Genomic DNA, 12,264 nt, shown 5'->3' on the forward strand with positions numbered 1-12,264 from the left:
TTGTATTATTTTTTTTTGTATTTTTTTAATTTTTTGCAGTAAGAAGATTTCTTTGTGGTCGTTTATTTCCTAAATATGTGTATATTAAAAATTAATCGCCTGCAACAAATTAAGCTATGTTGTTTACTCTTGCTGTAGTAATCATTTTTATGTGCGTAATTTTGTTAAAAAAAAGTGCTTAACCGGGACTCAACCTAGAATCTCTGAATGAAAGGAAAACACTCTAACATGCTATCAATGATATTACAATATATTTTTATATAACATTTTTTTAATTGACGTAAAAATGTATACAGACACAGCGTACATTTTTAAAAAGATGTCATATGTCTTTTAATTTATTTAATTTCAATGTTTAATTTTAAATAAATATCAATAAAATATTGTTAATATAAAAAAAAAATCGATGTTTAAATATGCTCTTAAAAATATTACTTTATTAATTACAATAAATTGACCTGATTAATTAATTACGATTAATAGGTCAATACTGTAGTGGTAACAAGGTCACATTCACTATAATTATGAACTAAATTGTTCATGAATGATAGATCGATCCCATCGACCCTTGATCTACTATAATCTATTTACTTAACACTACTTTAAAATATAACTTAAGAAGTTTATAAAAGAAGATTTCGTTTAATAATTAATTAAAAGGTCTATTATATAATGCAACTATTCATCTTACCACTTGTAAATTCAATTACAAATTCCGAAAATTTATATAAATAATTAATGAGGTTAGAAAAGTAACTAACTACCATTTTCAATCGTTCGTAAATTAAGGAGGTAGGTCAACGCAATTTTTTTTTAGTGTTTGTGATTCTTTTGCTGTTCTGGTCTGAAGATGAACTAGTATCTAAATGGAAATTATGCTACAAAAAAAAAAAATCATATCCATATTTGATTTATAACCCTTAAAATTGAGAGTGGGAGTAAATAATCGTAATTTACGAGAAGAGTTATATCTCAGATATTATTTATGGCGTAAGTCATAATTCTAATTCTTTAACCAAAAGAAATAGAAAGGTTTTTTCTGTGATGTGTAGAGACAGTTTTTGTTTGCCGGTTTTTGCACTGTCAAAAAAAAATGTTTTACGAAAATAAACAAAAATGATAACGTTTACTTTTATTTAATTTCATGTGAATTATTTTAAGATAACCCTCTCTACTAATCACAGATCAAGAATTTATGTGCAATATAAAAAAAAAATCAACAAAATATCATGCATACAAGTTTAATTATAACGCTTTAAAGTCCTGGAAAAAGGTTTTCAGAAAATGTAAAAAAAAAAACATTTTCAGTACATAATTAATCGATAAATTTAGGTCTGGTCATCATGAATTTTTGAAAGTTCTGATTTTTTTAAATGAGACAGGTGTAAACTAACATTTTCTGTGCTAATAAGAAGAGCCAGCAGTTTTCGGAAAATGTAAAAAAACATTCGGTACATAGTTAATTGATAAATTCAGGTCTGGTCATCATGAATTTCTGATTTTAGAAAATCAATACTAACATTTTCTGTGCTAATTTCACCTGTAGTTACATGAGAAGAGCCATCCTTTGGTTCATTATCTTGAATCTCAGGAGCTACCACGGCAACTAATTTTTTTGCCAAAATTTTTTTTTTACAAAACTTTAGTTCTGTTTTGGCGCAGACAGAAGCGGCCACTGTTTTACATGTGGTAAGGTTGGCGGTTTACGCAAGGTTTGCCAGCAGGACCCTTGGAGCTTGCAGGATAAGCTCACATGGTCATGCGTCCGGGGGTCGGGTATGTAAGATGGCTCTATCGGCATCTTGAACTGCTTCTTCCTAGGAATATCATGGTATCTCTGAGGGACAGTCCCATCCGGGAAGGGGTGGGAGGACTCGGTCTCCCGCTTATGATGATCGGGTGAGGGTTCCCTTGCAGTACCGTTGGGGAAAAGTAAGACCTAGTCCCCTTGGGTGATCCTTTAGGGGTCCCCTCATTATAGATGTAGCGCCTAAAAGACCAAGTCCCGGCTATCTGGCGGGAACTTTGTTCCCGACGAGGTAGTTAGAGGCTATGGCACCCCTCGGGACCGAATTTATGCTTAGTTGCGGATCTAGCTCCGGAATGCGGTAATAAAAAGGAGAAAAAAAAGATTCATAATTTTAATTTTTTATTTTTGTCCTATTACATTGTGTTTTTGTGAAGCACGTTGATTTATTGGTCCCACATTATAATTTACTTTATACTCTAATAAACTAATCAATAAAAAAATTATAACAAATATAAAAAAAAAATGTCAGTATCTATAACCAATGAATAACTATGACCAATACAAAACCTAAATACTAAAATCACATGTGAACAATATTCTAAAAACGGCACCTTATTTATCACAAATAACATCAAAAAATGAAATACAAAACAGAAATTAATGATACAATGTAAATAACTTACGACAGAAATCAAAAAAATCTAAAAGTTTAAAAGTGTTTGTCAAAATATTACACAATAAACAAAAGTGCACGACACAAAAAAATAACTGTATTATTCAAATTTTAGTGCTATGAGATAGAAAGTGTATTAAAAGAAGACAAAATAAGCTTTAAACAAGTTTTAAATAAATTTCTTATCACCACTGAAATCTGAGAAATGAATTTTTAAAAATAAGAAATTTCACCTAGAGTTCGGCTTTCGTTTTTGGCAACTCGGTTTTAGACAGACAAACGGCGCTACGAACAGTTTACTTTAAGGCGTTTTTTATAGATTACCAATAGTAGCGTGCGTGCATTTCATTCCGTAACTGGGTCGTGCTGTCAACGTCAGTGTTTGTACAGTCAGCACAAAAAATGAGACGCGAATTACCGTGTAATTGTGTTTATAATGGGTATTTATATTGTGCTAATGATTGTATATTTTCTAACATAAATGTGTTCTATTTATATCAAATTGTAAATATGCCCTCTAAAAAATCATGCAACTGGAGAAGCTCTTATCAGTAATTGTGATTATGATTGTACCGTCTGTGTAGCTGACTGAATATTTGATCTTGATGAAAAAACATGTGTACTCCTCATGCTTTAGAGGGGGTAATTCTACGATTTACACATCTATGTTCAGTTGCCAATAATAAATGGCCGAACTATAGCAACGACCTATAAAATATTTTTATTTTATTTATATTTTTATATTTAGACTTAAAATATAGAAAAATAATTATGTCACATTAAAAAGCAGATTTTTAAAAATAAATAATTAAAAGGTTATATATATATATATATATATATATACATTTTTTAGTCAAAATTTAAGTTGACTATCCCTTTAACAAAATTTAAATATTTTAATTTATAAAATTAAAAAAATAATAAATTATGAAGAAAACTGTTTGGGATTTTGTGTGATAGATGAAAAGGTCACTGAAAATATATTTTACATTTAATTAACTTTTATTCTATATATTACGAGTATGTGGACAGTTATAGAGATTAATTTCTTGGCAAAATATAAATTTCTTGTCGTACGACTGAAGGACAATTCTCGTAATTTTATTTCATTGATTATTTGCATATAATTTAATTATAAATTTCATCCATTTTATAAGTAAAATAGATAGATCATATTGAAAATATGAAATACAAAATACAAATAAACTAAATTGGAAAAAAGGTAAATTATTCCATATAAATACTTTAGATCTCCGTGGCGGAATGGTAGTGTTTTGAACTTTCAAAGGATTCGAATCCCAGTCAAGTATGGTATGTATCATATTATACAAAATTCCATTTCCATATTTTCACGTACAAACTGCTCTGTAAGCTTTTATGTGAGTGAATCAATTCATCAAGCAAAAAAAAAAGTGATCTTTCACGAAATATCATCAAAACTAAATTATGTTACCTAATTTTATTGAAATTTAATTATATTCTATTTGTATAAAATCTTATCTGAAATGAAAACAGAAATATCATAAAGATCAAATACAGAAACAAAAGATTTATAATTAATTTTTAACCATTAAAGAAATTGGATTTACGTATTTTAAAATCATGGATATTTATGTTAAATAAGATATTATTTTCCCAGATCTATTTATATTGATATAATCTATAAAAAAAAAACCTTCTGTTAAGTAAATTTAGTTTAAATTTACAAATTTCTAGAATAATTAGTTTTTGTTTATAGTTCATAAAAACTATTCTGACACAATTTCCGCGAATTTATAATAAGGGAAGTATGTAACCGATGACAGATATGATGTGTTATTGGAGTAGTTAACACTTCGTAAAAGTTGTAAATGGTTACAATTAATAAAAGATATATAAGTGGCCTTGTCTTAGCTTCCGTTCCCGTTTCTCACAGTTCAATACAGCATATAAAAAGTGATAATACTCTCAACTACGTGTATCTCTCTATTCGTCAGATATTAACACAAGTAAAGATATTGGAAACGGGATTCAGTACAACTATATTTTTATGCTAGAATAATTTTAAAAAATCATAAATTTGGAAATAAATCTATCACATAGAATAAAAGTTTTCAAACACGAATAAAAAACATCCCTTTCGGCACGCCGGAAGGGGGAGGTAGATTTCACCGGTCCTAAGTAGGGGATAAACAAAAATTTACATCTTAAAGTTAAGAAAAACTTCAAATTTACTAAACAGGACAATGGTTGCATACGACAAGCCCCATCTTCTTACAATTCCAGAAATATTTTGGTCATCCCACGACGTAAGGGTTGATCATATAAAAAATTGTTTCAAACAAAAATTTTAGATAATGCTTAGAGGACTAAGAACCAATTTAAACCGTTTCGATACTGTGCCTATTAAGGGAGGAATGATTTTTTTGTCTACGAAACCCCATTTTTTCCACCTCCTGAACTAATAGTTATATAAAAGAACTTTACATAGATAAAGTTAAAGGGCTATTCTTTGGCCCTTATCCAAAGAATAGCAGGGACTTTAAACGAATTCGATATTTTATTTAATATGAAAGTTGGAGTGATATTTTGTTTTTTTCGAAAAAGCTCCCTCATTTCTAGCCCCATTATCTAATTTTGCCCATTAACAAACTGGATAGAGATTTTAGGACGAGTTATTTTTAGGGTACAATTTGAAAGAGATTGGCGCGAAATTACGCCAGTTATAGTGTCCACAAGAAAGTGAAATATATATATAAATATACATATATATTTTGGTTTTGGGATCTGGGGGATGTGAAAAGTGAAGATATGTCGAAATTTTCCGGAAGTCGAATCATGGTATCCATACAGTACGTTGCTTTCTTATGAAATCTACCTAAACGGAATCATCCCAAACATTAAACGAATGATTTTAATATTTTGTCCTGTAATAAATTATGTTATTTCATGTATTATTTTTTTATTTTACGATATTAAGAATAATTTTTATTAGGTTCAGAAAGAATAAAAAAACGATTTCTGTCTATTTTTAATCTGTTTTATTTCAGTAAAAAAAATCAATTTTTAAAAGTTTCCATTCATTTTTATTGACTATATTTATATTAATTTTCTCAGATGTAAATTCTCTACAAGTTTTGTTGCTAAATCTTTCCCATTTATTAGTGAGTTAACAAAGCTGTTGTACTACAAACCTAAATAAAACTTTTTTCGACACCGAAGTTTGTGTTTTACGTCGGATATCTTAAAACCTACTAGTAGTACAGTTCTGGGACCTGTTTTATACTATTACCCAAATCAAATTACATAAGAAACCACCTACTTCACTCCAAAATTTGGGTGTCAAAAATTACAGTAGCGCTTCTTTTTACACAACTTCTCAAAAAGGAGTGTAATGTCTCACGTGTGTAGGTGCATGTATGTTTGTTCCACTGTAGTAGCTCAACGGCTGAACCGATTTAGATGTATGATCCCGAGTTGGAATCCTTAATTACCGGTAGTGTCATATATATATATATATATATATATATATATATATATATATATATTATGTATATATATATATATATATATACAGGCGCGTATGTGTTAAAATAAATATGAAAAAAAATTATAATATATAAAAATATTATAAACAAAATTGTCACCCGCACGCTCTTGTGTTAACTCTTCTCCTACATTAAACAGCAATATTTTTTTAATAGTCGTGTTTTTTAATTTTTTAAATTTATATCTTGTACCTATATTATTGTTTTAATATATTGGTATTGATGAAAGAATTAAAATTAATACGTTAAATAAATAAATTATTAGAAAAAACTAAAATCCGGGCGAAATCTTTTCCAAATCGTAACTCGAAAAAAATGCGTTTCTAGACTTATTTTTTTTATGAACTTATTTCATTATTTTCACCAGTATAATAAGTTCTGAAAGTTTCTTCGTGACACATTCTGAATTTGACTGAATAAATGAGAAAAAACATTACAATTTTCAAACTGTACGATAAATCTGGCATGAGATGTTTTTATTCTTAATAATAGGTATAGACTATCGGAAGTGACTTGTGACTCGTGTCAGATCTCCTACAGTCATCACGGTTGTAGAACATAGTTTGCATATATATCTAATATAATTTTTTCTATTACACAGACTGTCCCACGAAGAAACTTAAAAACTTTCAGAACATGTTTTAATGGTGAAAATGTTGAAAAGACGTTATTGACTAAATTTTCGCATTTTTTTTGTCATTTAACAAAGATACTGTACTACAAACCTGAAATGATGTTGTTCTTTGACACCGAATTTTGTGTTTTACGTCTAATATCTTAAAAGCTACTGGTGTTACAGTTCTTGGGATTTTATCCTATTATCCAGCCCAAATAACATAAACTATCAACTTTACTCCGTAATTTGGGTCCAAAAAATTATAGTAAGGCTTTTTTTATTAGAAAAACCGAAATCTGGGCGAAATTTTTCGCTAACGGTAAGTCGAAAACAAAGCGTTTCCAGACCTACGTTTATATGAACTTTGCATTATTTTCACTAATTGAACATGTCACATAAGTTTCTCCCCGTTTCTTCGAGGGACACTCTGTATTTTGCTGTTTGATGTTAATAAAAAACATGAACCGAATGCTTAATACTTTAATCGCATGTTACAGCGATTGGGAAAGTAATTATTATACGATGAAAGAGAAAATTTATGCTCTCTTTTATTCCTCGCCAATCTAATAATAAAAATAAAAAAAGTGGAAAACGATATTACTAGATTTTCATCAACCGTAAAATAATAAATAAATAAAACCTGATCGTATACCAGTGTGGTTAAAAAAAAAGATAACCAATGGACACAGAAGATTTAAGACTATAAAAGTGGAAAAACCATAATAGTTTAAAGTTTACTACGGTAAATATATTACGAAAGGAAGTAAGTAAAACGTTAAAAGTTTAAAAGCACTCAAGGGGCAATTTTATTAAATGAATGAAGAGGATGAAGCCTAAATAAAAAATGAATAGCTTTTTACTATAATTTGTTTTAGTTTTTTATTCTTTTTTTTAGGTAGATATAATTTTTTTACGTTAAACAGTTTATTTTATTTAAAAAAAATATCGGATGTATAAAAAAATCGTAAAAATTATAATTTTACAAAATAAAAACATTAATTTATAATTTTCTATAGAAAACAAAACCCATTAAAGTTACCCTTAGAACCTAAGTTTTCTATTCCACATAAATATATACTGATAAAAGAGTTAGAGATAATTAATTTTATAACAAATAATATACATCACGGATTTTCGATTCGTAAGGATCATTATATTAGCTTTATTAAAAAAGTAAAAATATGGTGTGAAGTGAATATAAAAAAAAAAAAAAAAAAAAAATGGGCACGAAATTAAATTTGTTTGTTCTAAGGCAATAAATTTTAATAATAAATCTATAAGATAACACAATCAGTAATTCATAAAAAAAAAGAATAATCTAACAAAACTCACTGATATCCAAAAAAAATTACAATGAAATTGTAAACCGTACGGTAGGAGTCTCACAGATATCATTTCTTCCGCTCAAAAAACAAAAATTTCTGTATTATAAATAAAACTGTTTTTAACAAAACGATACTGATATCAAAAAAGGTAAGACACTAGATTTCTATTATCAAATCTGTTATTAATTTAGAATTTTATCTAAAAAAATACATGTTAAATACATGTACTAGAACAACAGATATTGAATAATACATAATAAACAATATTTAAGCGTTCAATATAATATGAAAATAAAATAAAAATTTATTATAAAACTCTTACAGGCCCGATTTCAGTTAGTAAACAACGAAAAATCATAAGAATTATTTATGTAAATATGATATGTATTATTACATATAAATCCGTTCAAAATCGAGTTCAACATCAACTCAAATCAGCTTTTGATGATCAACCTGAAATTACCTATCAGAATTTGAAAGATAATCAAATAAGTAACACGATTAACCCACCGGCTTGATCTAGTGGTGAACGCACCTTCCCAAATCAGCTGATATGAAAGTCAAGAGTTCCAGCGTTCAAGTCCTAGTAAAGTCGGATTTTTACACGGATTTGAATATTACACTCATACACACTTCATTTACACTCATACATATCATCCTCTTACGTATTATCTGAAATTACCGAAGGCTAAAGAGGAAAAAGAAAGGAAAAGAAAAGGTAACACGATTAAAATTGCAAAGACGAAAAATGTAAAGATGAAATTCGTGGACTTTTGTTGTGCTGGGGGACAAAGTAGTTTTTGAGCAACTTCAATATCCTCCTGATTTCATTTAAAATTTTAGTTTTAGAATTTCTAAACACAACTTTTTTTAACGAATTGATTTTACTAAATCATTTTAATAAAATAGATTTCTTTGATGAACATATGTAATAATTAGATTCCTATATCCGAAAAAAACTGCTTGGTTTTTTTGATAATTTTTGTCAACATTACTATTTTAGCATGTTAAGATAAAACATATGATATTAAATATAAACGTTTTTAATTAAACGTTTTTGTTATATATATAACATAAAATATATGATAAAATATAAGATAAAGATATATGATAAAATGTTGAATTTGTATGTATTCTCAATTTTAAATTATAATTTACATCTAATAACATTATAGAGTTTTGGAAAATTGTAATTGTTAATTCTAATTACATCTTGTGAAATAAAAAATAATAATAAAATGTGTTACACCGAAACTTTTCAAGAGATAAATCAATTTTTTATGTTTATTATGATATTTGTCAAAATAGAAAATTCAAATAAAATGTAGAAAATTAAATACCAAATTAATTTCAAAATAATGATTTTTTTATTACTTTTACTTAAACTAAATTTTCTTTCAACTTCTTTATAATGTCGCTAGTTTTGAAAAGTGTTGAAACGATTTTATTATTTTTAAATGTTACAGAAAAACCGGAATATTAATTATTTTAAAAACACCATTTCTAAAAATTCTAGACTGTTCAATCTACTTATATAATTACTCCACTTGATGTAGAAATGATTACCGAGTTATTGTTAAGGATACACTGGGGAACTGACTGTAATTTCGTATTCAGGAACTAACGTTCTATAGAGCTAGGTAGTTGATTCATAACCTAATTTACATAACCTCATTACATCTAACCGTACCTCAAGTTAAACGTAAGAAATTTTTGTTTAAACAACCTTCTTCCACGAATTGATATTTTTAAATATTATTGTTCCATTTATATTTCTGTGCCTATCAAAAATTCTTTATTCGCTTTGAGTTGAAGTAGAATAAAACACTTTGGTACAACTTTATCTCATAATCAGGTAATATGCATAATGTAGCGTTTAAATACACAATGTGTGCGGCAGTAATTATGAAACTGTCAATATGGACAGCTAATTTTTTACAAATTTTTTACTTTTTACAATTACTGCTTTTACACATTGTTTACCGCATAATTACTGCGGTACACATTGTACATATATTTAAACGCTACATTACGCATATTACCTGATTATGAAATAAAATTGTACCAATTGTTTTATTCTGTAAATGTGATATGTATTACATATAAATAAAATCGTACCGGTAAGAGTTTTGTAACAAATTTTTATTTTTTATTTTTGCTTATTATCTGGAACGTTTAAACATTGTTTATTATTTATTATTGTATATCTATTGTCTATTTACCATGTATTTTTTTAAACAAAATTCTAAATTGATAACAGATTTTGAAAATAGAAATGTAGTGTCTTACTTTTTTTGATATCAGTAGCGTTTTGTTAAAAGCAATTTTATTTATATTACAGAAATTTTTATTTTTTGAGCGGAAGAAATGATATCTACAAGTCTCTTACCGTGATATTTACAATTTCATTGTAATTTTTTTGGATATCATTGCATTTTGTTAGATTATTCTTTTATTTTTTTTATGAATTACCGATCGTCATGTTATCGATTTTTTATTATAATTTATTGCCTTAGAACAAACTGAATTTCACACCCATTTATTTTTGTTGATAGTCGTATCATTCTCTTCACACCATATTTTGCCTTTTTTAATAATACTAGTTTAATGGTCTTTACGAATCAAAAATCCGTGATGTAATATTACACTTATTACTTTTTAAGTGTAACGCTCGAATTTTATCGATAAATTCGATTTTACCAATCAAATTTATTTCTGTTTTATTTATTCCTGTCTTAATAAAACTAGTGTAATCTGTAATATTTTTTTTTTTTTTTTTTTAAGAAGTGATAGGAATTAAAAAAATTATTTCCATCTTCAGTACTTTCATTTACGTAACAGCATTTGCTATTAAAACAAGCTATAGTATATGTTCTTTTACATTTTATTATTTCAAGTATATTATCAAGTTTTTATACTCTACCTAGTACTATTAAATACTGCTATCTAGCGGCGCTATTCGTAAAGGTACATTGAAAAAATTAATAAAATTACATATTCGAATCCCGCAGTTCATCAAATGGAAAAAGAAAACGTTGTCTAACAAGATTTGAGGTATTTTCTGAAAGTATTTTTATATTTATTACTAATCTAATTAAACTGAAATATAATGTTTTCACGCTTATTGTTTTTTCCCCATTTTCATTTCACTGTTTGGTTACGACATGGTTTAGAATTGTAAATGTAGTTCGTTGACTTTGTCACCTCTTACCGACGAACTTCTAACAAACTCCATTATATATATATGTATTTGTGTGTGTGTGTGTGTGTGTGTGTGTGTGTGTTTAATTTTAAAAAAATTGAAAACTATAAAATTTTCATTCGTACGCTCTTTTATTATCCTTTATTAAAGAGCAATATATTTTGACAGCCGTGTTTTTAATTTTTAATATTTATCTAAATCAGGGATTATGTAAATCCCTGACGTGATTTACATAATTTATAATTAACTAATCATTTGAGGAAATTATTTATTTATATATTGTGATGAAAAAAGAGTACTGAAAGAAAATTACATATTAATATTTGAAATTAATTCAGAAACGTTTTACAAATAAAGTCATTTAAAAAAAAAAGAATTCAAAGCGTAGTAAAAAATTAAAATGTATGAAAAAACGAGCTGTAAAGTTAAGTTAAATATGTAAATGTGTTTTACTAAACATATTAAATAAAAAAGAAAGAAAAGTATTTAAAAGTTCAAACGTGTTATAACTGTTTCCAGTATGCATTCTAGTAATTTTGTTATGCTCGAATTGTACAAAGAAGTTAATGAATCAAATGTTTGGTGTTTGCTCGTTTAATTTTTATCTGTAGCTTTGTAAAAATCTTTACCCGTTGAAAATTAACTTTTAAAAAGGTATAGGTAATAATTAATTGATATAAATCTCATTTGTTATCTAAATATAAAATCTGAATTAAATTTATTTATACGAAATGAAATCAAATAATATAAGAAATTGATTAAAGGAAACGCCTCAATATCTCCTCTTCTTCTTCCAAGGATTAGACCTAAAAACTGTTCCGACATTTTCTAAATCCCGGTCTGCCACTGTCCCTTCATCTCACTAGACAATTCCTAAACGCCGCCATTGGGCAACCTAACTTCTGTTAATCTTGAAAGATATATATTTCACCATTTGTTATTCTCCCTTATTTTATCACTGAAGCTGAAAAACCCAAATACTTCCGTATGTTATCACTTCTGAACCTATCCATCCAATTTTTTCAACTCTGTAGCTCTTGAAAAATCTCACCTCCGACTTCTGAATCAAACTATCATTCTTAGTCGAACGAATCTACGTTTCCCGTAAAACAGATTAGGCAACACGACAGTTCTATAGAATTTCATCCTTGTATCTACCCAGGTTTTATTT

The 12,264-nt window shown here is 27.5% G+C and overlaps 1 protein-coding gene across 4 annotated transcripts in view; it reads right to left on the bottom strand.

The window, feature by feature from the left end:
- Scp2 (Sarcoplasmic calcium-binding protein 2) overlaps positions 1-12,264 on the bottom strand; it is an 869,372-nt gene that overhangs the window by 416,439 nt on the left and 440,669 nt on the right. The gene's annotated exons all lie outside the window — the stretch shown is intronic.

This window comes from Lycorma delicatula, chromosome 9 (assembly GCF_047948215.1).
Source record: "Lycorma delicatula isolate Av1 chromosome 9, ASM4794821v1, whole genome shotgun sequence".
Lineage (NCBI taxonomy): Eukaryota > Metazoa > Arthropoda > Insecta > Hemiptera > Fulgoridae > Lycorma > Lycorma delicatula.